This window comes from Saccostrea echinata, unplaced genomic scaffold (genome assembly GCF_033153115.1).
Source record: "Saccostrea echinata isolate AGI-Se365-2 ecotype Australia unplaced genomic scaffold, CSIRO_AGI_Sech_v1 ptg000039l, whole genome shotgun sequence".
Taxonomy (NCBI): Eukaryota; Metazoa; Mollusca; class Bivalvia; order Ostreida; family Ostreidae; genus Saccostrea; species Saccostrea echinata.
The window spans coordinates 271,614-297,588 of NW_026889788.1; the positions used below are offsets into that span (position 1 = coordinate 271,614).

General features: G+C 33.9%; 1 pseudogene; it reads right to left on the bottom strand.

Annotated features, from left to right (window-relative positions):
- Positions 1–10,757: 10,757 nt before the first annotated feature.
- On the bottom strand, positions 10,758–25,388 carry LOC133200395 (small subunit processome component 20 homolog; annotated as a pseudogene).
- Between the last annotated feature and the right edge of the window lie 587 nt (positions 25,389–25,975).

A 25,975-nucleotide genomic window follows, 5' to 3' on the forward strand; every position in this document is an offset into this window, starting at 1 on the left:
AAGATCATGTGTTCATGCAGCCAAATAATCTGAGATGATTTATGAACCTCAAAGTCCGACAGGGTTGGACAGGAAATACCTGTGGTAAAAGTGAGAGTTGCAGTGAGTTACATTCAAATGTAATTCAAAATTCATTTAGATTTATAAAATGTAATTGACTTTTATTTCTTGTTTTATTTTTACAAAAAATATTTTTTGCAAATGCAGTGCATGCACAAAATTGCAAAATATTTAGAGAGTAAAAATTTCCAGATTTATTGTACAGATTTACAAATTTTTATTATCAGACCAATGCCATATTTTCATTCACAATTAATTTACAGGTACTGAAAACATTTTCACAATATTTTAAAATTAGTAAGGGGTGAATTTATTGATTTGCTAATATATCCTGATTTTTTTGTTGCATGATATATATTGTGATGGTATCATACAAAGACTAATATAATGGACAGGTATTTCATACATATGTAAACATAATTACATGCACTAGTATGAATTCTAGAAATAATTTATTCATTTGTTCAAACTTTTGAATTACTTTTTATCAGTAGTATAAAAATATTGTTAAACAATGGCATCATAAATCCAGGCATGTTATATAATTATTGGAATCCTATACAATACCGGTATTTGCCCTCGTGGCGCAGTGGTTAGAGTATCAGCTCTAGTATCGCGGAGTAAGGAGCGGATCCTTACGTCGTGGGTTCAAATTCACTGAGGGACGTGGAGACTGGTTTGTATAACCAAGATCCCGTGTCGCAATAGGTCTTGACACAAAAAGACCCGCAACTGTTCAATGGCCCTGTGTGTCGAGTGTAGGTCAAAATTTACTGCTCTCCACGGGCAAGTGGTGGGTCTCTATATGTGTAAAGAATTTTCATGAGGAAAGTTAAACAACAAACAAATAAACATTCTGTACAAACCATTCAGTGAATGTGTTTTTACAGACAATTGAGAATCCTGGCTACAACAATCATTGAAATAAAAAAAAAAACAGTAAAAAAGAATCATCTTGATGTAGCCTGCTTCGGATACCAAATTTTACTGAAAATGCAGTGGGGTTAAATGCCTTCAAAGTGCATATTAAATTTCTGCAAATCTAAAATATGACACTGCCTCACCTCTTTGAGTGGTGTGATGAATGCCATGAGGGATTCTTTACTGATGACCTGAGCCAGTATTTTGTACGAGTCGTACTCTTCATGGACCTGACCTCAAACAGTTTACTTGTAACACCAGCCACGTCCTTCTCTTCTGCCACTTGTCCAAATAAATCTTCATGGAATTCTTGATGGAGAAAAAAAAACAACTAAGAATTAAGAGACTTCAAGATCAATTCATTATTTGTCTGGTGGAATTCATATTATAACCCTGCAATATATTTTTCTTATTTAAAATGTGTTTTACTCTCATATTTCCCTAGGAAAATCAATAATGGAAGTATAATGTCTTGTTTACATGAATGTTTTAATTTTACTTACATCTTGGAGATACTTCCTACAGACATCCAGTACAGGCAACAAGTTCTAAAGGAGCACATGAACGGTGTAGACAAAAAATGAACCCTTAGAAAATTTTTAAAATATGTGTAGCAATTAATATCAAAATTATTGCCATCTTGCAAGAATTATTACCATTAAAGGGATCTCTGCAAATATTGTGAAAAATTAATTCATCTGCCATTTTGTGATCTATCCATTTTCATGTTTTGAAACTAGGATACATTTTAATGATGAAGTTTTATGAAAAGCCTGTTAGGTTTCCTGATACGCTTACCTCAATGTTCCACTAAGTTCTAACAAAATATATGGGAAAAAAGTTTGGTCCCAAGGATTTGGTAACATGGTTTCACAAAAACTTATGGGTGAAGATATATTGCCAAAAATCATGAGAAATAAGATGATTAGGGATCAGCAAAATAGTAAGTCTAGTACTCAGTACTCAATAACTGAACATAATAATCATATTTATTACCTGCCTGTACTTGCCAGGGCTAATATACTAATGCTTTTTCACTATATAATTGATATTAGTAGAGCCCCGTCCACTTGCAGAACATCTAACCCAGAGGCCATGGATTTCACATTATCAGAAGAGGCATCCTTGATCATCATAAGCATGAAATTATTTTGTCTACTTTTAAATATCTAGAGGCAGAGAAGATTTTTGAAGAATTTATGCATTTTCACTATATGATTAATAAAGCCCCATCCTAAAATTAGAAACCCAAATCCAAGGTCTATGAATTTCACAAATTAAATGAATCATCATAACTTGGCACAAAGTTAGTTTGCTAAATAACCAGAGAAACAAATTTTTTTTAGGAATGTATGCATATTTACTACATAAATAACAGAGTACAGGCATAACACCAGAACTCCTAACCCAGGGGCCATGAATTTCACAGTGAAAATGTGAAAATAAAAAAAAGTGATCGATCTAAAAACATCCATAAACAACACAGAGCTGTGAAGAGGGCATTAACAAGGACCCTGGAAATACCAGGTGGGATCAGGTGCCTAAGAGGAGTAAGCATCCCCTGTTGACCAGTCACACCCTCCATGAGCCCTAAGTATTGATCAGGGGACGGAACCAATGTCAAATTCATTATAAAAACAAAGGTCATACAATTGGTTTGAAACAAGTCAGCTAAAACATGACCAATGATAGGTAATATTTGCTAACAAGGTTATTATAACCACCATAGAATTTACGAAATGCTGACTTAAAACGAGGTAGTTGAAATCTCTGTAACATCAACTCATCTATCAGTAGCCTGCCTCAGTTTAAAAAGGGCAATTAATTTCATAATTTTGGAAGATGCACCCTTGCTCATTAAAATCTTGCACTTAGTTTGTTTGCTTAATACCCAGGAGAGGAGAAGAAGGTTTTAAAGAAATAATGCAAATTTACTAGAGTCCGTCCTAAAAACAAAACCCCTGAGTCAAGGACCAGGTTTTAAAGAAATAATGCAATTTTACTATAGGATCTATAGAGTCCATCCTAAAAACAAAACCCCTGACTCGAGGGCCATGAATTTCATAATTTTAGAGGAGGAATCCTAGCTCACTAATACCCATGCATTGTTTGCTAAATACCATGGGGCAAAGTAAAAAAAATTTCTGAAGAATTTATGCATTTTTACCATGTGATCAACAGAGCCCAAAAATACCTCCTGACCTAGGGGCAATAAAATCAAAATTTTGGAAAGAGGCACCCTTGTTCATCATAACCATGCATTGAGTTTTTCTGCTGAATACCCGGAAGCACATATTTTCAAAGAATAAATGCATTTTTACTATATTATCAATAGAGAACTGCTAACACAAGACTTCTTACCCAGGGGCCATGAATTTCAATTTTAAAAGAGACGTCCTTGCAAATCATAATCATGCAGTTAGTTTGTTATACCCGCACTAAAGAAAGTTCGGGTATATTGTTGTTACTCATGTCTGTCCGTCCGTCCGTCCGTCCGTCTGTCACACTCTTATTTCTCAAACTCCTCTTACATTCTACACAGTAGCCTAATCATCTTTTGGGAGATGTTTGGTGGTGTCATGTAGATGTGCAGTAAGGTTTCGGAATTTTCATTTTCACCCTGGGGGTCAAATGGGGGTCGAAAAATGACGTTTTTTGTGCAAAAAGCCCCTGGTTCCCTGAACTCCTCTTACATTTTACACAGTAGCCTAATCGTCTTTTGGGAGATGGTTGGTGGTGTCCTGTAGATGTGCAGTAAGGTTTCGGAATTTTCATTTTCACCCTGGGGGTCAAATGGGGGTCGAAAAATGACGTTTTTTGTGCAAAAAGCCCCTGGTTCCCTGAACTCCTCTTACATTTTACACAGTAGCCTAATCGTCTTTTGGGAGATGGTTGGTGGTGTCCTGTAGATGTGCAGTAAGGTTTCGGAATTTTCATTTTCACCCTGGGGGTCAAATGGGGGTCGAAAAATGACGTTTTTTAGGCAAAAAGCCCCTGGTTCCCTGAACTCCTCTTACATTTTACACAGTAGCCTAATCATCTTTTGAGGGATGGTTGGTGGTGTCCTGCAGATGTGCAGTAAGGTTTCGGAATTTTCATTTTCACCCTGGGGGTCAAATGGGGGTCGAAAAATGACGTTTTTTATGCAAAAAGCCCCTGGTTCCCTGAACTCCTCTTACATTTTACACAGTAGCCTAATCATCTTTTGGGAGATGGTTGGTGGTGTCATGTAGATGTGCAGTAAGGTTTCGGATTTTCATTTTCACCCTGGGGGTCAAATGGGGGTCAAAAAATGACGTTTTTTATGCAAAAAGCCCCTGGTTCCTTGAACTCCTCTTACATTTTACACAGTAGCCTAATCGTCTTTTGGGAGATGGTTGGTGGTGTCATGTTGATGTGCAGTAAGGTTTCAGATTTTCATTTTCACCCTGGGGGTCAAATGAGGGTCAAAAAATGACGTTTTTTAGGCAAAAAGCCCCTGGTTCCCTGAACTTCTCTTACATTTTACACAGTAGCCTAATCATCTTTTTGGAGATGGTTGGTGGTGTCATGTAGATGTGCAGTAAGGTTTCGGAATTTTCATTTTCACCCTGGGGGTCAAATGGGGGTCGAAAAATGATGTTTTTTAAGCAAAAAGCCCCTGGTTCCCTAAACTCCTCTTACATTTTACACAGTAGCCTAATCATCTTTTGGGAGATGGTTGGTGGTGTCCTATAGATGTGCAGTAAGGTTTCGGAATTCTTATTTTCCCCCTGGGGGTCAAATGGGGGTCAAATTTTTTTAAAAAATATTTAACATGTTTAAACATCCTGGTTCCCAGAACTTCCCTTATATTTTATGCACTAGCCTTAAATCATGATCATTTGGAAGATGATTGATTTTGTCCTGGATGTGTAAAATGGTTTTAAAATTGCATTTCCATGTGGATAGCAAATAGGGGCAGGAAAAAAATGGCCCCTCCCTAACATATGGGGTCATGATTTGTACAAACTTGAATCTACACTTCTTGGGAATGTTTCCATATTAATCATGCTTTTGTTGTTTTTAAAAAGAAGAATTTTGAAGATTTTTTTCCCTTTTAAATCACTATAAAACTTTGATCCCTTATTGTGGCCTGACCCTATCCTCGGAGGTCATGATTTGAAAACTAGAAATATGTCCATAGGACATAAATGCCCCACCGAATGTATATTACTAATGCAACATGAAAATTTGTATGAGTGTATGAAGTTTGATGAGAATATCTTGAACAGTTTCTTTAAAATTGAAACTAAAATCTAAAAAAAATGGATATAGATGATAAATTCTCACAAAATTATGTATAAGTGCATGCTTACATAAAAATATCTTATATTGTTTCTTTAAAACTAAGCAAAATACAAATTAAAGAGAAGGGAGGTCAAGGTCACAGGAAAGTGCAAGGTGAAAAGTTTTTGATTCAGTTGAATAGCTCTCACTAATACATATCAGCATATTAGGTTTGATAAAAATATCTTGAATGATTTATTTCAAACTGAGCTTAACACTAAATTATTTGAGAAAAGAGAGGTCAAGGTCAAAGGAAAGGTGGAAGTCAAAATGCTGATGCAGTTGAAAAGCTTATATCAGTATGTATTTACTATTAGCATAGAAGTTCAATAAAAATATAAGAAATGGTTTATTTAAAACGTAGATAAACACTAATTTAAAAAAGTGAGGTCAAGGTCAAAGGTAAAGTAAAGGTAAAAAAAGTTGATGCAATTGATATCTCTCAGCAGTATATATCAGCATATGAAGTTTGATAAATATATCTTGAATTGTTTATTCAAAACTGATCTAGACACTAATTTAAGAGTAGCTGCAATGATGTAGCCCTCTCCGATTTTTTTAATCTGATATTTTCAGGAGAGGGCTACAATTCCACTGCATCTCCGTAATGGCGCAAATATATTTTTTAGAGACGGACGACTGTAGGCAAAATAAATTGTTTTTGCATTCAACTTACTTTCAATAAGACGGAATTTTTATTGACTATCAACATTATAGCCCTTTATACGCGAAAACCAAGTAAAATAAATCTGCGTGTTTACCAGTCGTTCTCCTCAGCAGCCATGACAGTTCTCGCGTGATGTACTGAGACTTGCACTTGAAATTTAGAATCACTTGATAAAGCAAATGTCGGTGTTGACAAATGTTTGTGTTGTATGATATCACTAAACATCGATAAATAAGAGCATTCAATGTGATATTTTTTTCATAAACAGTGATATTTATGCTTAAAATAAGGGAAATCCTAAACAGATCCCGAATTCTCATTGGTTGTTCCAAAATAAAATCGATCAAGGTCAGTAAACATGGCGGATAAATTCAAGTTGTGATGTTGACATACACGAAAAATAACCGATATACGTATTGTTCTGTATATTCTTGGATCGATTCATGTCTTGCATAACTACATTTTATGATTTCAGGTAAGATATGTTAATAAAATACCCACTTACTGATAATTTGAGCCGAAATCTGTGCGGTAGTGAATCACTCCCGCACTTGCACCATTACGGAGATCCTAAGGAGTTGTAGCCCTCCCCCCCCCCCCCAAAAAAAATCGGAGAGGGCTACATTATTGCAGCTAATTTAAGAGAAGTAAGGTCAAGGTCAAAGGAAAAGTCAAGGTCAAAAATTTTGATGCACTTGAAAAGCTTACATCAGTATGTATCAGCATATGACGTTTTATTGAAGTCGGACATGACAAACACTATATGCCTCGGCCATATTCATGGCAGGGCATAAAAAACTTGAATCTACACTATATGAGGATGTTTCCATATCAAAGTGACTAACAAGCAAATTCAAAGAATTGTGGTCCCCTGCTTTCTGTGTCCTAGTGGATGGGATGCCATTATTTATGACATATTGTTTCAAATATGCAGGCCTTATCATATGTCATTCAAAAGTAATCACCAAAGTTAAAAGTTTTGAAAATTAGGTAAAACATCAAGGTCAAGGGGTAAAAAAATCATAGCATGCTTGGAAACATCTTGTTACAGGTAATGTACATGTCAAATATAAAAGTCCTATCTCTTCTCAATCAAAAGTTATAAGGAAATATAACATTTTTGAAAAGTAGATTAAACTTCAAGGTCAATGTCACAGAGTCAAAAGTCATGATATATTTAGAAAGGTCTTGTGACAGGTAATATACATGTATAATATGAACGCCCTGATGGAAAAAATCCCCTGCATTTTTCTATGTAAATCATTGGATCCCCATATGTGGCCCCACCCTACCCCAGTGGGTCATAATTTTAACAAATTTGAAGCTTCACTAAGTCTATGTAAAGAAAGTTTCAACTTTTTGGGCCCAGTCAGTGGTTCTTGATAAGACTTTTTTAAAATGATACCACCAAATTTTCACTAATTCTTGATTATCCCCCCTTGAAAGAGGGTGTGACCCTTCACTTGAACAAACTTGAATCCCCTTTACCCGAAAATGCTTTGTGGCAGGGTTGGTTGAAATTGGCCCAGCGGTTCTAGTGAAGAAAACAAAAATGTGAAAAGTTTACAGGCAGACAGATGGATGACAAACAAAATGTGATCAGAAAACCAGAAAAACTCAAGTGAGCTAAAAACTGATGATCACAAGTACTTGGAAAGAGTTACAGTATTTGAAAAGCAGGGGTTTTTTTCATGCATTGTTTTCAGAAGCTGAAAAGGTATGACTTGTATCCATGTTGAAAAAACTTCACATTTCAGAAAACAATATGATTAAAAATAGTTAATCAAGGTGCTTTGAGTAGCAAAATAAGCTAAATTGGTATAGCTAATTCAACCACAGAGCTTAGTGAATTTTAAAATGCACAACCTTTTCAACTCTTAATCATTCTTAAAATATTTATATCATCATTTCTGAGTCGAGGGAGAACTAGAGATATGATCAGAAGTATATCCGTTGACTAATAAACATGTACATGTATATTGTGTTTTTTAAGTCATTAATGTTTGTTTGTTGTTAAATGTCCCTCTTGGGAATTTTTCACTCATACGGAGACACCACCACTTAAAAATGATGTAGACGTACAAGTCGGATTTGAGGTTAACATTCATTTTAGGAGAAATTTCAACAATTAAGACGTAAAGAGATAACTCCTTCCCCTTGCCCCTTCCCAGACCCCTGTTTGTTCATGTATGCAAACTAGTCCAATACTTTGGTTTCATAAAAAAAAATGTGAATATATACAAATAGTTTAATGGTCCATCTCTTTGAATGATTTTCATTCCTAATTCTAGGAGGGTACATGGGTTGACCCAAATTCATGAATGAAATGTCAAGTAATCTTATCATTGATGCACTTTTATTTAATTTGATGTAGTCATATTGTGAACATTTCCAGTTCATTAAGAGAATGGGGATGACCTCCAGGGGTTCATAACCTTAAACCATTAGATGTACATAACATAATAACACAAGAAACAAAATTATGTATATTCAAATGGAAAAGTTTTCTACTATTTAGGAGTCACATGATCATTTGTCATTTCAGGGACAGGGAGCGGCTAGGGAGATTGGAACCTCCCTCCCCCTGGAATTTGCAGAGTTATTTAAATAGGACTATATACTGATTTACAGAAGCAAATAAAAAATGACTTTGGATGCCCTCCCCCTTTAAAAACATGGACCCCACCATCATTGTTTTTATTTTGTTTGTTTGTTTGTTTGTTTGTTTGTTTTTATTCTGTTTGTTTGTTTGTTTGTATGTTTGTTTGTTTTTTTGCACCTCAGGAAATTCTGGGCTGGAATTTTTTTTGACTGAGGTGTGGACCCCCCTCCCCCCCCCCCCCCCCCGGAAAAAAATTCCCGGATCTGTGCCTGTAACTGAATGTAATGTCGACAACGGGAGATAACTCTTCAGAATGTGAAATTCATCTATTGTGGCATCCGATGATCCACTCTCTACCATCGGCTCATACATTCAGTGTCTAAGAGAGAAACGAACGACAACTCTGCATAGGAGACTGCCGATGATCTTTGATCCTTTTTAAACTTTAACCTAACCATTTGCATTTCGGTTTATTTTACCCCAATCTATACTTAAACTTGTACTTACCGACTGTCATAGGTCCTGTCAACTTCATGAAATATAATCCAATTAAAACACAAAATGAATTAATTTCCACTGATATACATGTAACACTGCACCATGTCACATGGCATGTGCAATCTAAAAATGATAATGGTAAAACTAGTACTAGTACTGGTAGGGTGACGCAAGCCCAATGTGATGTAGAAATTTTCAAAAAGGTGTTCACATACATGTACAGTACAAGAACAAATTTTAAATTACCATAACAAACGATGTTTTAACATAACTTTGCCATCCAGGCCTATTTCCAAAAACAGGCAAATTGTGTTGGGGGGCGGGGGGGGGGTGACAAAATTGATTGGGTATGGCTTTTCAAGGAGGTTTTTGCCTAATCAAATACTAAAAAAAAGTTTGCACATTTTGATAAATTTTCATAAATGATTTTTAATTTTGATAAATTTTGATAAATTCATCAAAAATGCTTTGTACTTAAATAATATTATTTGTTCCAATTTAAAAAGTTCCAATTATGGGCCAAAAATTTATAACCCCCCCCCCCCCTTATCAAAACCTAATTTACATCATTAATTAAATTCTGTTATTTCAGACTGGTAATGAATTAAGTATATGAAATGCGTATAAGAGGTTCATGGGTCACATGGTCACCTGAGCATTTTATGCTCGATTTGACGAATACATGTACTGTGTAAATTATAGAATTATTTGAACTTTTTCATTGGTAAGCCCAATATGAAGGAGTGTGCATTTAGAGGCAAACACCTTAGTGCGGGTATTACTGTCTCATGACAGCATCTAGTTTATTATTATTTATACTCAGGAGTAGAGAGGAAGATTTTCAAACACAAAACGCATTTTAATATGTTATCGAAAAAGCCCAATCTTAACAAAAGAACTACTGATTCAAGGGCAATGAATTTATAATTTTGGAAGATGCATCCTTGCATATCATAATTTTGTAGTCAATCTGTTTGCTTAATACCCAGGAGCTGAGATTTTTAAAGAATTAACACATTTTTACCATATAATTAAAAAAACAGAGTCCCGCTTTCATACCAGAACCCCTGACCCAGGAGCCACGAGTTACACAATTTAGCATGAGTCACCCTTGCTCACCATAATTATGCATGTAGTTTAATTTACAGGGGGAGAGGAGAAGCTTTTTAAAGAATGATTGCATCTTTACTATTTAGTCAATAGAGCCCCGCCCTTACAGCAGAACCCCCGACTCAGGGTCCATGAATTTCATAATTCTGGTTGAAGGCTCAATGCTTATTACAATCATACCAACAGTTTAACTACTTGGTGTCCATGTGTAAAAATGATGTTTAATGATTGCTTTAATTTTGATGGTATTAGCCTCATCCCTCAATTCCCTTCACCCAGAGATGCCATATGCCAAAATTGGTTAGAATGGGTTCAGCTGTTCCAGAAAAGCTGAAAAATGTTCAAATGTTAACCCATGACACATGTTACACAACGCACTATGGACCTCGCATGACAAGGGACAAAACAAATAGCAATTGGTCATCCGAGTGACCTAACAAGCTTGAATACTTTAATTTACCTTAATTGCACTCTTGACACTGAAAATACAAAATTTTAGCATTTACATGAGCCTCTTTACACATGTATGAGCAAAAAATAACAAACATGGTCAGTTTCAGATAAAAATATTAATTTTACTTTTACCTTTTATCATTCATGAACTATATAACATATTTTTGGACAAATTTTGATATCACAGTCATTATCAAGATGTAATAGCAAAGTCTTTTATTTTCCGTTTCTTTATTTTCTTGGACACACGATATTCCTCTATCTTCCTCTTCTTTGCTTCTCTTTTTGCTAAGTTTTTTTTCATCTTCTTTTTAGCTGCATATTGTGGATTAGAGACCGCCTGAAAAATACACAGAAATTTAAGTACGAGAGAGAGATATTGCTAATCCTCATCCATTTTTTCAAATCTCTTAAACTTTAAATTGCAAATGACATGATACCATTCAGAAAATATTGGTCGATTCTATCTAAGTTAGAAGTAGGTATAAACTGAAATTTGCCAAGGTTTGATGAATAAATGCAAAATCATGAATTGAATTATTTTCTTTTTAAAAATCTTGATTTTGTGCTTTGTCTCATTTATACAGTACAATCAGTGCAGTGTTTTTTTAATGTTTCTAGGAAACAAGGTATAAATATCTAATTCAGACCTCAACAGCATCTTTTCTTTTTCTTGTCTCCTTTCTATCAAACTGCTCTTTGTGAGTTTTTGCAAAAAGCTGGGTGTATGTTTCCACGCCAAGGATCTTCTTGAGTATATCTTACACTTCCTGTGCAAGTCTTTTAAGTGATGAATCTACAATTTAATCAATGCTATACTAAATATACAGGTAGTTTGTGACATAATTATCATTTATTATCAATTAATAAATAAGTTGTAGGTAGTAGATATATCATATAAAACAAAAATGCTATTTTACAACATCAGAGAAAGTAATGGAAAATATTCCCCATCCTTTTCCTTCTAAAAAATAAATTTCCTCAAAGTTCCCTTGGATTATTAGATTTGAAATGATTATTGAAATACCTTTATCAAAATATTTCTTCATCTGAAATGTAATACTTATTTGTTGCAGACAAAATATCATACTGTGATAAAGTTAATTATTTGACACACTGACCAGTATTTGGATTATTCTCATTTGTTTCCCTTTGTAGAGCTGGCATCATGTCTGGAACAACACTGGGGAGAAGTTTAGGACCGAGGTCCATACTGACAGCTGCCACCCACTTAAACACACTGGATCTCTACAACAAAATATGTTACAAATTTACGCTTCAAAGTAAACTTTTTTATACATTTCCATACAAGAGGGCCAAGGCCCTTGAATCGCTCTTCTGATAAACTGTACAACCTTTCACTTCTATTTAAAGACTCTTAATAACCTACATTTGAAATTCCAAAAGTACTTCATCTTGACCTACATTTTGGTTAACAAATTTTGAGAATCCAAGATGCATCAACTAAATAAGTTTGATGATACTTAGCCTTATTATCTTAAATATCTAGATATTGCCATGAAATTCTAAAAGTGGGTCAATTAAACTATTTAGTGAACATGCTCAGAGAGCCCAAAATGCATCAACTGACAAAGTTTGAAGGTTATTATTTGAAATATATAGATACTGCCTTGAAATACCTAAAGGAGGTCACTGTGACCTTCTTTTTAGTTGAAATACTCCAGGATCCAAGATGCATCACTGACAAAGTTTTATAATTCTAAGCCAATTAGTATCTGAAATATTTAAATATATCCATAAAATCCCAAAAGTAGGTCACAATGTCCTACTTTTCAATTGACACACTCTGAGGACCCAAAGATACATCAACTCGCAAAGTTTGATGATTCTAAGCCAATTAGTATCTGAAATATTTCAATATAGCCAAAAAATTCCAAAACTGTGACCTATTTTTCAGTTGACACACTAAAAGGACCCAAGATACATTAATTCACAAGGTTTGATGATTCTAAGCTAATCAATGCTGAAATATTTAAATATATCCATAAAATTTGAAAAGTAGGTCCCTGTGACCAAATTTTCAGTTGACACACTAAGAGGACCCAAGAACATAGTTTGATGATTCTAAGCAAATTAGTATGTGAAATACTTAAAAATAGCAATAAAACTGCAAAAGTAGGTCACTGTGACCTATTTTTTAGTTGAAACACACAAAGGACACACTCCAAGAGCCCAAGATACATCATTTGACAAAGTCTGATGATTCTATGCCAATTACTATCTGAAATATTTAAATATATCCATTAAAATTCCAAAAATAGGTCACGTTGACCTACTTTTTGGTTGAAATACTTTGAGGTCCTAGAATGCATTAACTGACAAGATTTGATGATCGAAGGCTTCAAAGTGTCCGAAATATGCTTCTAAAACAATTTGAAAATGAATTCCTGCAAACTGCAAAAGTAGATCACCATGACCTACTTATGAAAATCTGTTTTAATGCCCCAAGATGCATCAACTTGCAAATTCTGATGATTCAAAACCTCTCAGTATCCAAAATAATGACCTTAAATGTAAAATGATTAGTCATAAAATTCATAAAGTAGGTTTCGCTGACCGACTTCTTGGTTGACACACTTCAAAGCCCCAAAATGCATAAACTGACAAGTTTTGATGATCATACGCTTCAAAATGTCTAAGATATTCATCAGAATCAAATTGAAAATAAAATACATGCAAAATTTAAAATGTAGGTCATCGTGACCTACTTTTGAGTCAACATGATATGAGATCCTAAGATGGATCAACTGACAAGATTTGATGACCCTAGTCCTTATAGTAAGCAAAATATTTTATGTTTTCACAAAACCAAAATTTTGGTCAAATTTGAAGGGACCTTGAGATCACACTCTTTGTTCCAGCATGATGCCTTGAACAATTTTTAATCTACGACTTATCTTCATCCTTGTGTGTAAGTTTGGTGATAATCTGACCAGTGGTTCTTGAGAAGAAGGTTTTTATGAAAAAGCAACCACTATTTTTGTTTATATTGTCCTTATTATCTCCCCTTGTTTCAGGGTCACATCCCTATTGTTACTATAAACGAGAGCCCTTGGGCTAAGGATACTCTGTGACAAAATTGACCAAAATTGCCAAAGGGTTCTTGAGATATGGCCCATATTCTACAATGTTTAGGCACACCGAACACCGCACAAATGGCCAGAGCATTAGCATTTGAGCCTTTGGCTCAGAAGAGCTAAAAACACTTTAAACTAGATTTTTAGAAAAACACAATAATATGCATTAGCAAAACAATTCAAATGAAGCATAAAAATCTACCTTTATTGTACTTTTTGGTTGGTTCACTGCCTCATGATTTGCTTCCCTTATCATTTTCTTGATTAACCACTGCAATGCAAGACACTTTTTCTCCTTTGTTCCACTATTTTCTTTTTCTATAGAGTCACTAGAACTCTCTCTGTCAGAGAGAAGCTTGGCTACCTTGGCAATGAATACCATGTTTTTGATGATTTGATTGGCTAGTTCCTCTGTTAGAAACTGTGACTGTAACTGTGAGATCAGGTCCAATGCCAAATTCTCCATCTAAAACAGAGATAGATTAGTATATGCTTCTAATAAACGTTACTTAGAAATAAAGAAAACTGAAAATAAGTTTACCATAATACACTGTACCTTTTTAATGGAGTCAGTTTTAATGAAATCACACTTAGCATAACTAGAGGAAGGCTGTAAAATTTCCTCTGGAGTTCATGCAGCAAACAACTGTCCAATCAGCTGACAGGATGCCAACCGCACCCACATATGTCCATATCCAAAATGACTCACAACATATTCTTAAACAACAGTAAAAACTTGTCACTTAACATTACAGAAACTTACAAGAACTTTCTGTCTTTATCTGACACAAAAGTGGTACTCATTGTACAAATAGTGAAATATCTTTTAATCTTATTCATAATAGCCTTGTTTACAATATTCTGAAAACAATTTCATATGGAAAAGAAAAAACGTAAATAATTGAAAAATTAGGTTAACATTCACCCCATATGATATTCATTTCTTCCATCCATTTAACATCCCTGATTATGTCACATTCTCTCAGTAACTTGAGGAGTGTATATAAACAATTAAAAAGCAGTCTGTCTTTCTCTGTTTCTTCATAAGAACTTTGGGGCTAAAAAAAAAATCAAAATGGTAAATCTGGAACAAATATGTGCACTGAGATCATCTTACTTGATTAACACAAAAAAATCAAACATTTGTGTTTTTATTGATTTTTTTTTAAGTTAAGAGTATTCTCCAGAACAATATCTCCTCCTTTTATCTTTTATTACACACAATGTTAAAAATATATGTTAAAAATGATATATAATTATTTATTACATTTTCAACAGTGAAATACTGTGATTTATTTATTGAATAAAAGTGATATTCTCTCACAGTGTGAAAGAATACCAAAAATGATATTCTCTCACAGTGTTAAAGGATATCAAAGTAAGTAAAAAAATAAGTTCTGGCCTGTCATAAGATAGAGATAGTAACTAAGCATCTTGATAGAGCTAAAACTGCAAATTTCTTCCTAAATATGTTGCTAAAATTCATGCTATGTAATGTTTTCAATCTGACACACAACTTCTAAGCTATGACGTCTCAACCGCTCAACTATGACGTCAAGCCTATGACACTGTGTTAAGAAAAGACAGAGGCAAAGGGAAAATCAAAGAAAATGTAATAAACAGAAAATTCAATGTTTTGTAGATGAATATGGAATTTATTTCACTGATGAGGCAGGATTTTCTATATATTTTCACTCGTGCTTCCCATTCGTGAAATATTAAAAAATCCTGTCCCACTCGTGAAATAAATTCCATATTCACCTACAAAACATTGAATATCCTCTATATATGCTTATTATATAAAGAACAATAAAATAACACACACATTTTCCTCGTATCTTCCTTGGTCTACATGCTGTTGAATTAAAGGTAATATCACAGAAAAGTGGTGTGTAAACTTTCTGGATTCTACTTCTATGAATAGACCAGTCAGCTGAGCGGCAAGAATCCGATGATTTATCTATAAATATTGATAAAACATAAATAAGTGACCATGTTTTATAAGCAGCTACTGTAGAAGTGAAAAGTAGAAAATTCCTTAAACATGAAGGGATTGAAATAAAACTGAATATAGTATCATAAATATACCTTGTTATCTGTAAACCATCTCTGTGTGATGTTAAAGACTTCCTTTCTTGAATTGTGATCTATCTTAAATGTTAAAATAAAAAAAAAAACACAAATGTAAATGACAACAAAATGCAATGATTTAAAAGAGCAAGAATATGTTGATTTCAATAATATTTTAATACATCTAAACATTGTACATTAACTTTTGATAACTCTTCCAAATATGATAAAATCAATTCGCCTTAAAATGCCTGAAAGAAACATTTCTAGGTCTTTTATTTCAAAACGCATGCATGTTTAAGTAGATATACCTTTTGCAAAAGAAATTTGATGGCCAGAGCTGTGAGTTTTCTACACTTTGTGGATTCATCATTAACAAGAGCTGCTGACATGGGTATGAAGAACATTCCTGCATGATCATTCAAGATGTTCTGAAATATAAATCTATATTATAGAGGTGTCTTTTTTTACAGCAAACATAAATATATACTTTTAATTAAATTGTTCCTTCTAAGTAAATGTACAGTGAAACTTGTTTAATCTGGATGTTGTGTATTTGGAAATCTTCCCTAATATATACGATCTAATCTTGAAGTCCCTTTCAGTTAAATTTTAATTGTTTAAAATGTTGTCTAATCCAGAATGTTGTCATCATCTCTAGCCAATTTCTGTGGTGTCCAGATTAGACAAGTTCTACTGTTAGATATACCTGAGGAAACGAAGAAAATATAGTGACCAACATTTCCAAAGCAGATTCATGTCCCATCTCCATCTCGTAAGACAACTGGGTGACATAAAAGTCCAGGTTTTATCAAGGAGCTTTCCCAGTGGATGTTCCAGGATGTACTGCAGGGCTATCTGTATCAAAGCAAAAATCAAAGATATGATTACATGTATATGTATTTTTATGAAGAATACAAAAATAAAGGGGAAAATATGGAACAAGAAGATATTAGCATCAGGTGACTTCAAAAATATCCTATTTTCAAAAAAAAAACATTATTTTTCCCTCTTATTACCTGTCTACATTCCCTCCTGACATAGGGAGAATCAGCTGTGATAGACATACCCTCCACCTTCTTCATCAACTCCAACACTTCTGGTACATTCAACTTCCTAGGCAATATGGCCTACAAAATTTTCAACATTATTTATTATCTTTTTATTAAATATTTAAAAAGAATTGTTTGTTTTAAGCTATATTGAATGTGATATTAAAAAAACCATCAGGTATTTTACCTTCAAAAGAGAGAAGGCAGTGCTCTGTCTGCTGTAATCATACAAGTCTTCCTCACAGAAAGTCAACAGAACTTGGAGTTGTGTTTGATTCAGTTTGTAAATCTTCACATCTCTTACTAATACCGTCACAGCCTACATAAATGCATGTACGATTTAGAAAAAAAAATAGGGGGTGGATACATTTGTTTACCCTTCCATTTTAAAATTCTTTTTTGAAAATATTTAAAAATTCAAGGGTACCGGTAAGAGTTGTGATAAAATGCACAATTTCATCTTAATTGCCATAGAAATTAGCTCCAAGTTCTCTCCCTTAGAAGCACCTGCTGAGGCATAGTTTTTCAGAATAACAAACATTCCTTTGGCCAGTTTCCTGATGTTACCGTCCACAGATGGTAATTTGAATTTCAGTAACCAACACAAGCATCTCAGACTTAAGGTGTTAATCTGAAAATATATTGATGTTTTTAAACAATTGGGTTACATTGACAGTATTTTTTATCATGAGGGTCAATCAGTCAATTCCTTTCAGTAATTTAGGTCACTTCACATTGTTCTATATACCGGTAGACTTACCCTGATATGCTTAGAATGCAGGCAGTCCACAAAGATAGAGATAAAAGGGTCCACTAATTTACAGTGGTTCTCCTCTGTCGCCTCTTCAAACACAGACACAGAAGTTGGAGACCAAACTCCACCAAAATATGGATGTTCGTCTTCTTACTCAGTTTGCGTTTGTCACCTCCACGTTTGGGTTCCTCTGGTAACAGGAGACAACTTGGAGGTCTAAAGGACTGGGTCTCCATTTTCTTCAGTTTTCTTCTGCTTACTGAAAACATTTCTCCAAAATTTACAACCCCACCATGCAAAACAATGTTTAATTTTTGTAAAATCTGATCAACATTGCTCAAATTCAATGTATAAAAAATGTATATAAAAACTTCCTTTGAATAAATTACTGTTATTTTCACACTGTCATTTTTGCCCTTTCACACTTGAGAACGGTATTGCCCTGTTTTAAATTTGTCCATACACAATTGTGTTTTAGAAATAATAACATGTTTGTATTCTTTAAATTTGCCCTGTTTTAAATTTGACTATTTGTGATGGAAGCAAAATGGGCAAAAATAAAACAAGAAGTCTGTGAGTCAATACTCACTAGAAATACCCCCGCTTTGATGTGAATATACATTCTGATGTGAATGTACACAAGTTCAGTTATGGACAGACACATGGATGAACAGGAAGTTGACATCAGATTCGCACCTTCCCACCTCATGACATGCCTAAACAAACAGTGTGCTAAAATTTCAAGCATCTGCAATCAGTAGTTGCTGACAAAACTGCTATGAAAATTTGTTATGTATGGTACGGACATACGCATGGATAAACAGAAAGTTGACATTGGATTCGTACAAAAATGAATCCACCATATGGCATGCCTAAACAAAGAATGTGCTAAAATTTCAAGCATCTGCAATGAGTAGTTGCTGAGAAAACTGTGGCGAAAAATTTGTTACGGACAGACAGCTAGTCAAACAGACAGACAGACACACGAGGGTAAAACAGTATACCCCCAATCCTTCGGAGCGGGGGAATAATGAGGGTGAAAATTTCCCTATATACAGAAATTCAATCTAATTCCCTAGAAATGTTATGAATTGACTAATCCCTGTGCGTTAGTCATATGAGCTAATCCTGCTTCGAAAGATAATTCCAAGTTATCCGTAATTCTATAGATTTTACTTTTACAGAAATTCAATCTGCCTTTGTTTGTCGGATAGCTGTGGAAATGACTGAGTGATTAATCCATAGGTAAATATCATCAAAGACTCTGTATCCAGACCTCGGTTGTCTAAAAATCCTGGCATGATCTTCCCTAGGACTTCCTGTAACTTTCTTGCTATAGTGGCTGTGTGTAGAATCAAGAACCTGCAAGAAACAAAGAATTTTTCCCAGATTCCTTAATCAAGTGCAACATATGTTAACATTGTACAATGTACATGAAACTCAAATACCAAGGGCATTGCAAAGAAAGAGACCCCCAACTCTCTAAAAAAGGGAAGAATTATTTTTTGAAAATGTTTGATTATATATGCATTCCTCTTGAATTTCATAATTATGATGAATTCCTTTTAATATGATGGTCATAAAATGATATTACTTGTTAAACCTGTAACTGACTTTAAAACATGATTATCAGGGGGAATTTTTCTCAGAATCATAAAAAAGGATCTCCATGAGAGATTTTGACATTTTTAAATCTTTCAAACATGTATGTGTCCTTAACTTGTTTTCTGCAGTTTGAACAATATCAAACAATCAATGTCTAGATCAATACAGGATATTTATTTACTAATCACATTTAATTTACCTTTTGTGATGTCAATAAAAACAGTTATGTTGACAAGCTCATTGGAGACAGTACTATTGAACTCTTCACTTTTAGGGTCAAAAGGAGACTTACACCTTGCTTTTTATCTATTTTCTCATGTTCCTCATTTTTTAAAAAAATATACTTCAGAATTAAATACATGTTAATTTAACAGGTTAATATCTATCATTAAACCTCTACTGATTTTTTCCCTATGTAACATTAGATCGTTAGATGTGACTAATTCCCTAGAAATCGTTATGAATTGACTAATCCCCGTGCGTTAGTCATATGAGCTATTCCCTGCTTCGAAAGATAATTCCAAGTTATCCGTAATTCTATAGATTTTACTTTTACATTGGTATGATACGTGTCTGAATGGACTAATCCCTGTGTGGTAGTTCATTGAGCTAATCCCTGCTTTGAAATCACGCTATCTGAATCCTCTAAATTTTAATTTTTGGATCGGTACAATAAAACAGTTAAAAGTATATCATTGCAGGAGTTAGCAAGATTCTAGTTCCCATCGACAAGGACTATTTCCCTCGGCTTCGCCTCGGGAAATAGTTCTAGCCTTGGGGAACTGGAATCTTGCTAACTCCCTCAATGATAATACTTTAATTGTATACTAACGAAAAAAAAATTATGTAAATTAAGATTTTATGCTATGGTATGGAAATTTAAATATACTTTTTTTAATGCTCAACAATTTTATAGGCTTATAAATAAAAAATTTACAACATTTTATTTTTCAGAAAGTAAGACCAGCAAAAGATAATGAATTTCCTTTTAAAAGAGGTTTTCAAATACCTGTTTAATATTCACAACATAAATAGGTCATCTATCACAAGTTTTAAAGGGTACAATTTTACATTTAAAAAAATCTGGGAAACTTCTCCAAATGTATATATTTTACATGTTTTATAAATTTTATTAATTTGCTGAGTTAAACATGTACATGCATACACAACCGTATCAAAATCACTGTGATAAGGAAATTCTATTACACTTCTGCTTCTTTAGAAGTAAACCAGGACTGGCAATTATGCAAACCCAGTGTCGAAATCCTTATAACAGGTAGACATTTAAATCGATGCATAGGAAGTGCACAGTCAGTGCACAACTGGATCATTGATTATCTTAACACACAAACAGGCCGCCATGTTTTTGAAAGATAAACTTTAACAGGTAAGACAAATTACTCAATTTATGTGTCATTTAATGTAAGTAAATTATTCCCATGTAATTTTCTTTCCCGTGCTTTCTTGGTGATTTGAAAAATTATATATTTTTGTATGCCAATTTTATTTAGTAATGCAAAAATGATATAGTTGTACATTTTCATTGTTGGCAGAGGTACAAAAACATCTTCATAAAAGCAGCATGGCAACATCATCAGATCCTTATGACAGAGCACAAGACATAAAACGCTGTCAACTTTGCCCTGGAAAAGACAGAAAACATGCTGCAGAAACTGTGTGTAATACATGTCATGTTGATCTCTGTAAGGACTGTGTAGGTCACCATATGATAGCCAATCCCTCCATTAGACATGATGTTGTTACTTTTGAATTCAAAAAATCTGAAATCATTCCACCACAATGCAGCGTCCATGGTGAAAAACAATGTGAAATGTTTTGTGAACAATGTGAATCCCCAATATGTCAGAAGTGTCTAGCCTCTGGATCCCATGAAAATCACAACGTACCACATATTTTTGAAATTTATAAATCTAAACAGGAGCTTATCAGAAAAGACTTAAATGAACTTGAAACTAGTATTGCTCCTGTTTATGAATCAATACTCCCTGAACTAAAAGAAATGTTATCAAGCATTGAACAGAAACATGCTGAAAGACAACAAGCTATAGATGAACTTGGTAAAATATGGCACAAAATAGTAGACAATGTTATTAAAAAATATCAGAATGATGCAAGAAAAATGGAAAGAGATGATATTAATGCAATTAAGAACCTGGAAGCAGATTTCCAAAAACGTTATTTATTACTTCAATCAGCAATGGATGAAAACAGTTCTATCCTTGCTTCAAATGATCCATCTAAACTTGTCAATTACACTTCAAAAAATGAAAAGTTCAGAACTATTCATTCCAGATTTGAACTAACAGTGCCAGAATTCAGTCCCAAAGAACTTACAGAGCAGGCACTGTGTCAGATAATTGGAGGCATTCCAGAAACAGTGAAAACTAGCATTGAAGTACAGGTCCTAAAAGCTCCCCAATCAAATTCCAGTTCAGAAAAAGTTAAGAAGTTTCTTGATTTGCCACTTACAGTAGGAGAAATAAATACTGATGAAGCAATTTGTCAGCTAGCTTGTATTCCTCACACAGATCACTTCTATATCAGTGGCTTCAATGGAATCATTAAACATATGAACAAAGAGGGAGAGATGCTGAGGAAGATCACCACTAAGAGAGTGAATATTAAACCATGTGCTTTGACAGTCACCAGAGAGGGACATCTAGTGCATACTGAAGAGAAGGAGAGAGTAATTAACATACTGGAGGGAAATGAGATAAAATGTCGGCTTCAAGTACAAGACTCATGGGTGCCAGATGCTATCTGCAGCACCTATACTGATGACCTCTTAGTATATGTACATATGAAATACACATATACATTTAAATGGGCCAAACATAGAAAAGTTCTTCGTTATTCTGGCTCTACAGTCACACAAGAAATACAATTAAGTGACCTGGACCTGGATTTTTTTTCAATATTTGTGCCTTGTATTGATGAAAACAAGAACTTTGACATTGTACTGAGTGAGGAAAATTCAGTATTAGTGATGAACAATGAAGGACAATTCAGGTACAACTACAAAGGAATGAAATACAAAAACTTTACTCCAAATGGTATTACTACAGACAGCATGTGTCACATCCTGATTGCTGACATTGGTAAAAACATTATACACATCATTGACCAGAATGGACATTTCCTTCTGTATATAGACAACTGTGATTTACACAACCTACGTGGTCTCAGTACAGACAGCAATGACATACTGTATGTTGCTGATAACCATAGAGTGAAACGAATTAAGTATATGGAATAAAAGATCATGTGTTCATGCAGCTATATAAACTGAAATGATTTATGAACCTCAAAGTCCGACAGGGTTGGAAGAAAATACCAGTGTTGGTAATTATTTCTTTAATTCATTCAATCTTATACAAAATTCAGAAACAAAATAAACATTAAAACAGAAGATAATAGTATGCAATTATTGCTGTTTTGGAGGTCAATACGATGATTTAGACGCTTGAATAGTACAATATTCACTGAGCCTGAAGGGAACTTCCAGAGTGGCACGATCAATTATACTTTTTTTGTCATCCAATGATAAGCTTTTGAAAGATAAAAATGCAAAAAAAAACCTAAGAAGGCTACAAAAATAACAATCAAGATCTTTTGCAGCTATCTACAGGAGATTGGGTCGCCCGCGTGGCGCAGTGGTTAGAGTGTTCACTTAAGAGTTGCGGAGTAAGGAGTTGATCCTTACGTCGAGGGTTCGAATCTCACTGTGGGACGTGGAGACCGGTCCTTCGGATGAGACCGTATAAACCGAGTTCCCGTGTCGCAGTAGGTGCTGGCACGAAAAAGATCCCTTACTGCTCAATGGCCCTGAGTGCTGAGTATAGGTCAAAATTTGTAGCTCTCCACCGGCAAGTGGTGGCCTCTCCATATGAGTGAAAAATTCTCGAGAGGGACGTTAAACAATAAACAAACAAACAAAAAACAAGAGAAGGGACTCTCTAAAGATTTTGAATCAAGGGAAATGGGTGACCTGGATTCTGCATTGAGTAAGTATGCAGAAGAACAATCAGCAGTGGGCTCTATAAACGAAGCAGTTTACTTTCTGATAGACATAGACTTAAAAAAACATTTGCTAATGAATTCACAAAATCCAAGGGACATTATCCACAGACAGAATTTCTGGAAAACACAACTTTTAACTGTGAACAATTTGTCCAATATAACAATTCATTACAATGTACACTGCAAGGGAGAGGGTTAAAAAGGTTTAGTGATAGACTTGACACAAGAAGCTGAGAATTTAACATTTTAATCGTCCCTTTTTTTTCTTTTTCTTTTTTTTTTTTTTTTTTTTTTGTTTTTGTTTTTGTTTTGTTATAATGTGTTCTTATTGAATTTTTTTGTTGAAACTTACAATTAAAGCAAAAAATAAAGTTAGAGTTTCCTGTCATTTAATCATATAATAAAACAATTATTGCTGTGTTTGAGGTCAATATAATGATTTAGCCACCTTTAAAGTACAATGTTGACCTCGCCCTTGGCTCAATAAATATTGTACTCCTCAGGTGTCTAAATCATAGTATTGACTTCAAAAACAGCTGCAATAATTTATTTTACTTCAGATCCAATCGAAATTTCTTTTTAAATATGATTGATTTAAACATTATGAAAGTGGGAATTTTACATTCAAGTGTAAATTAAAATTCATTTAGATTTACAAAATGTAATTGACTTTTATTTCTTGTTGTTTTATTTTTCACAAAAAAAATTTTTGCAAATGCAGTGCATGCACAAAATTGCTAAAAATTTAGAGAGTAAAAATATTGAGATTAGATTTACAATTTTTTTATTATCAGACCAATGCCATATTTTCATTCACAATTATTTTTAAAGTAATTATAACTTTTCTTACTATTTAAATATGTAAGACGTGACTTTATTGATTTGATTATTTATCAAACTTTTTTTATTGCACAATATGTATCATGATGGTATCACACAAAGACTAATATTCTGGCATTTCATACATACACATAATTACATGTACTAGTACGAATCTGGAAATCATTCATTCATATGTTCACAGTTTTGAATTACTGTTACCAGAAGCATAAAAATATTGTTCAAAAATGGCATAATAAATCCAGGCATATTATAAAATTATTAGAGTCATACACTCTATACAAAGCATTTAGACAATTGAGAATTGTGGAAACAACAATCATTGAAATAAAAAAGTATTAAAAAAAAAAAAAAAAAAAAAAAAAGAATCATCAGTCTTGATGTTGTCTGCTTAAATATAAAATTTTACTAAAACTGGACCAAAGTTGTCGTAGTCTTCAACAGGAATTGAAAGAAATCACAGAAATTTTTCTTAGTTTAGGAACCTTGCAACTCTTCATCAAAATCAAATTGCTTTCAGAAAAATGCAGTGAATTTAAAATGCATTTAAAGTGCATTTAAAATTTCTGCAAATCTAGAATATGAGAATGCCTCACCTCTTTCAGTGGAGTGATGAATGCCGTAAGAGATTCTCTACTGATGACTTGAGCCAGTCTTTTGTACGAGTCGTAACTCTTCATGGACCTGGCCTCGAACGGTTTACTTGTAATGCCCGCCACCTCCTTCTCTTCTACCACTTGTCCAAATAAATCATGGAAAACTTTATAGAGAAAAAATAACTGAGAATTAAGTGATTTCAAGATCAATTCATAATTATCAATCTTGTGGAATGCATTTTATAACCCTGCAATATACTTTTTTTCATTTAAAATGTGTTTTACTCTCATATTTCCCTAGGAAAATCAATAATGGCGGCATAATGTCTTGTTTACATGAATGTCTTAATTTTACTTGCATCCTGGAGATTCTTCCTACAGACATCCAGTACAGGTAACAAGTTCTTAAGGAGCACATGAACAGTGTAGACAAAAAATGAACCCTTAGAAAATTTAATATGTGTAGCAATTAATCTCAAAATCATTGCCATCTTGCAAGAATTATTACCATTAAAGGGATCTCTGCAAGTTTTAAATTAATTCATCTGCCATTTTGTGATCTATCCATATTCATTTTTTGAAACTAGGATACAATTTAATGATGAAGTTTTACGAAAAGAAGGTTAAGTTACCTGATATCCTTTCCTCAATGTTCCTTTAAGTTCTGATAAAAAATATAGGAAAAATTTTGGTCCCTAGGATGTGGTGGCATGGTTTCACAAACACTTATGGGTGAAGATATATTGCCAAAAATAATGAGAAATGCGATGATCAGGGATCAGCAAAATAGTAATTCTAGTACTATTGCTTCCAAACTTTTTTAATTACAAGAAAACTTTACAGGGCCTGGATATCGAATATCTGAAACATAATCCTCCATCGTGTTCATGTTCTTCTTCGCCCTATAACTATAGTCCTGCTGGACACGTTATTACTGGTGACGTAAATATAGTTAATAATGAGGACCTTAGATCACTAATGTTAAAAGGTCCTAAATTTAGGGAACCCCGATCCTTCAACTGGCGTCGGAATTTCATAAATATTGTGGATTCTGTAGAGGACTACGCCAGGCGATGGGCCAGACATGAAAAAGAAGACCTTGACACTTTGTCAGAATGGATTAAATGTATCAGATGTATGTTAAAATCGCGCATTAAAAGATTGAGGGGCAATATGAGAACCATCTATCCTTCTGTATTCAATAATCCAGAAGTGAAAAAAGAATTAGATAGATTACATGATCAGTACGTACTGGTCCCTTCTGACAAAGCAGGTAACAACATTGTCTTTGTTTGTAAGG